The sequence below is a fragment of the Panthera onca genome, chromosome B4, assembly GCF_046562875.1.
Source record: "Panthera onca isolate mPanOnc1 chromosome B4, mPanOnc1 haplotype 2, whole genome shotgun sequence".
Classification (NCBI taxonomy): domain Eukaryota; kingdom Metazoa; phylum Chordata; class Mammalia; order Carnivora; family Felidae; genus Panthera; species Panthera onca.
This window is the reverse complement of record NC_138345.1, coordinates 85965607-85970518: the sequence shown is the minus strand read 5'-3', so window position 1 is coordinate 85970518 and position 4912 is coordinate 85965607. Positions and strand designations below refer to the sequence as shown.

The 4912-nt window shown below is 35.4% G+C and overlaps 1 pseudogene; it reads left to right on the top strand.

The window, feature by feature from the left end:
• The first annotated feature begins 1541 nt into the window (after nucleotides 1-1541).
• Nucleotides 1542-2789, top strand: LOC132695326 (60 kDa heat shock protein, mitochondrial pseudogene; annotated as a pseudogene).
• Nucleotides 2790-4912: the final 2123 nt, after the last annotated feature.

Genomic DNA, 4912 nt, shown 5'->3' with positions numbered 1-4912 from the left:
TTGTGGAGTTGGAGATCCACTTGATCTGTGGGCAGTCTGGCTTCCCAGCATCACTCCTCATCAAAGTTCTGACTCAGGAGGAAATTGGCAGCCAAGTCCTCCCCTCCCCCCACCCCCCAAGAGAAAGAGACCAGGATTACCAGATTCCCTGAGAAGCCCAGGGCCTTCAACCTCCTTATAGCTTCCTTCTGTGGCTTCACCTAGAGGTAGTTCATCTGCAGGGCCTCCTTGTCTATGGACCTACCTCACTCTCCACATGCGCCAGCTCCCCAGCGGTCTCATGTAGCATCTGGACGAATTGCCCCTGTTGTTGGCTAATTGCTGCGAAAGCTGAGGGTTCCTCTAGCCCAGAGCTGAATGAAGAGATAAGCATGGACTTTTAACCCCCTGCTGAAATTCCACAGCAAAAACCAACTTCATAGAGTAAAAGGCTATAAATGAGCAATGAGCATTTCTCAGCCAAGTATTTTTTTGTTTGCTCACTTACATTGGCAGAGATTGCATGATCTTTAGTGGGTAACATTTTATTCATACACTGTAACATAGATTCTGACCAAACTTTTGTGTAGAAGTTATGGCTGTAAGCACTGGGGAGGCAGCAGTGAAAAAAACAAAAAAACAAAACAAACAAAAAAACACAACTCCTATCTCTCTCTTATGCTTACATTTGATTTGGGAAAAAGAAAATTTAAATTATGGAAAAATTTCTTTAATGTTTAAAATATGTGTGTGTGTGTGTATATATATATATATATATATATATATATATATATATAATTTACACCTACACGTACATACACATACCTTTATTAACACATTTATTAAACATTGACACTTTGGATTTTAGGAAACAAGTTTTAACGTCATTGGTTAGATAGGTATTAGAAAAATATGAAACATTTACACAATAGTTAATTAGAAAACTAGCTTTTACTATAACACAAGGTAGATAAAGCCATCTTAAAATTGTTAAGCATTGCATGCTTTTCTGCCATGGGAAAAACTTATTAAAGCAAAATTAATTATTAATAACAATATATTGTTTGAAATAAAATACAGAGGGTTTCTTAAGGTTTTTGAACAAGGACACTGTTCATACACTAAAAAACAGTAGTCTGAGTTAAGGTCAGAGTATCTACTGATTAGTGAATTTAATGAATATTATTTGGGTGAGTTTATATCTCAAGTGTTGAGTGCACAGAAGGCTTTTTGCTCTATTTTTTAAATTAAGTCAGTTTCAATTCAGTTCTCAGAAAACTGAGGATAGATAAATTACTGACATCTTGATAAGTCAGGAATAATGCCTAAAGTATAACTTGCACATTTTATCTATAGGCTTCATCAGTTCTTAATTTGCAACTGTAAACGTTGACCCTATTTTACTCAATAGAAAATTGTGTTCAAATGGATCTACTCTAAGGGCATGAAATAATGTTTATAATATAAATAGGAGATGAATTTTACTCATCTCAGCCTTCTCTTTAAGTGTGTTCAAATTTAAATCAGGATAGCTCAGGATTAAATGAATAACAAAGCAAAAAATGCAGTTTTTCCCTCTCCACAAAGGGCCTGAGCCCAGCCTGCACACCACAGAAATACTTTGATTACCTGTAGACCTTTGCCAGATAAGGCAAGAGTCCAGGGCACTAGCTCCTTATCTCACTCCAGCTTATTCTAAGGATGTAAAATTTGGTGCAGATTCCCGACTCATAATGCTTCAAAGTGTATACCTTTTATCCCATGCTACAGCTGTTTCTGTGAGCCAAAGGTAAAATAATGAGCTATTATTGAAGAGAGCTGGGGAAGTCCCCAAACAGCAAAGATGGTGTGACCATCACAAAATCCATTGACTTAAATGCTAAATATAAAAAATATTGGTGCTAAACTTGTTTGAGATGTTGCCAGTAATGCAAATGAAGAGACTGGGGCTGGCACGACTACTGCTGGTGTACTGACACGCTGGGTTGCCAAGGAAAGCTTCTGGAAGGTTAGCAAAGATGCCAATCTAGGGTAAATAAGGAGAGGTGTGATGTTATCTCTTGATGTAGTAATTGCTGAATTTAAGAAGCAGTCTAAACTTGTGATGACCCCGGAAGAAATTGCTCAAGTTCCAATGATTCCTGAAAACGGAGACAAAGAAATTGATAACATCATTTCTGATGCATGAAGAAGGCTAGAAGAAAGGGTGTTACCAGATTAAAGGATGAGAAAGTACTAAATGGTGGAGTAGAGATTATTGAAGGCATGAGGTTATATTTCTCCATACTTTATGAATACATCAAAAGATCAGAAATGTGAATTCCAAGATGCCTATGTTCTGTTGAGTGAATAGAACATTTCTAGAATCCAGTAAATTGTATCTGCTTCTGAAATGGCCAATGCTCACCAGAAGCCCTTGGTCATAATCACTAAAGATATTGATAGAGAAGGTCTGAGTACATCAGTTCTGAATAGGCTAAAAGTTGGTCTCCAGAGTATAATGGTCAAAGCTCTTGGTTTGGGTGACAGTAGAACCAGATTAAAGACACGGCTACTGCTACTGGTAGTACTATGTTTGGAGAAGGATTGACTAAATCTTAAAGATATTAAGCCTCAGGACTGAGGAAAAGTTGGAGAAGTCATTGTGATCAAAGATGATGCTATGCTCGTGAAAGGAAAAAGGTGGGAAGGCTCAAATTGAAAGCTGTATTCAATAAATCATTAAGCAGTTAGATATCACAACTAGTATATATGAAAAGGAAAAACGAAATGAGAAGTTAGTTATGACACCATGTTTGGAGATGATGTGAATATGATGGAAAAATGAATCATGGATCCAACTGTGGTTGAAAAAACTGTTTTAGTGGATGCTGCTGGAGTGCCACTCTGTTAACTATAGCAGAAATTGTCGTCACAGAAATTTTCAAAGGGAAGGATCCTGGAGTAGGTGGAATGGGTGGAACAGCAGGTGGCATGTTCTAATTCCTAGAGTAGTTCATTGCCGCTATTAGTGAACTAAAAGAGAAAGCTCAAGGCAGTGCCCCTCACCAATAACTTCAGGGAAGTCAACTGAAGAAAATGACTGAAGAAAAGGCTGGCTGATGTTGAAGAAAATCTCTATAGCCATGAGTTACTAGTTTCAGTTGACAGTCAATAATGGTTTGCTGCTGTCATCTTCCATGCTGAAAAATAATTTATTTTGCATTTTTAGTAAAAAGACATTTATACATTCCTAATAACTGAGTGCAAAAGCCATGTTCCAATGTACCCCTTTCAACTGAAATCACTGAGGCATTTTTACTACACTTAACTCTTCTGTTAAAATCAGGATTTTAACACTTGCCATCACCACATGAGAAGTTAAGAAACAGCCTTTCTGTGGAGAATAACAGTTGTGTGCAAGGTAGAGAAATATTCAATTATGTGACAATACTTGGGTAATAAAAATTTGTTTCCAGTTTAAAAAAATTTAACTTGATTTGTGAAGAAAATCATATTTGATTTTTGGCATAACCATAAATATTTCCTCAATAAATGTGAATTTTATTAGTAAATGGAATGGGTATTCTTGTTGCTTAAAATTGTGTAGAACATGGAAATGCAATATATTCTGGTAGGTTAAAAATCTGGGAAATTATTTCTGTGAATGGTAATTGATTTTAGCAATTAATATGTCACTCTGATTGCTAATGTAAAAAATGAAAACCTTTACCCCATATTTAGACAGAAATAAATTTTCATGCAGAAATGGAGAAGCCGTATATGTACAACCCTCAATATAATTAATCTGCATATGCTAAAAATATTAGACTCTAATTAACACTTTAGGGCTATTTAATCTCTATTATGCCAGTGGAAAAATTAAAACATAGTATATCAGTCTTAGAATAACTCAATTATTGAAGCACCAGAATTCCTGCCACAACTTTTATTCATTTTTAGTATATTAATAATTTTTCTAAAATAAGTAAAATAATTTTAGTATATTAATAATTTTTCTAAAATAATTTAGAAAGCATATTATCAAGGAAAGCAATGCTCCAGAACTGAACAAGACATAATCCTTACCTTCCAGTTTAAAAAATAGAAAAAGCATGCAAAAATGTTCAATACTAGTTTCCTAAATGTCATATCTGAAGAAACTGTAATGAGAATATAAGAAAGGGAATGGGATTACACTGGTCCCTTTTGGTGAAAGTGTAAGAAGTCCAACTCAAATTATTTTAAGGAAAAAAAATACTCTTGGCTCATATAACTGCAAAGATAAAAAAAATCAGAGTAAGTATAGTCTGGACAAGGATGGATCTAGAAACATAAAAGAAACAAAACTATCTCAGCTCAGATTCCTTCTCTGCTTTATTGTCAAACAGCCTATTGCAATCTAATAAAAAACGTGAATCTTGAGGGTTGCCATCTCAAAGAGTTGATATGACTGGAAATTCCACATTACAAAGCTTATATGATGATATGGAGAATACTTGAGCAGTAGTTGCATGTTGAAGATTGGGTGTATAGATTGTCAGATGGGCAGTATGACAGTGGTTTAAGTTGAACGTTGTAGTTAGTAGATGCGGCTTTAAATTCTACACTTGTGTTCCTAAGCTGAATGATCTAGGGCAAATCATTTAGCCACTCAACATGTCTTACAGGGCACAGGCTTTGCCAAATAATAAAGGCTTGAATACTGTTGGTCAATGTTATTGTCATTATTAACTTATTATAGAACCATTGCTTGAGGAGGCACATCTTTTGCAAAGTGTAAAGTGTTGTGGAGATAGAGATAGGAAGTCAGGAGGAGAGGTTATTTTATTCCCATAAGGATATTCTATGATCTCCTAAAACACTGGATTTCCATAGAATTTCTATTGACATTCACCACCACATCTACTTACCAGCATTTGAATCTCATACATGTCAACTGGATCATTGCACT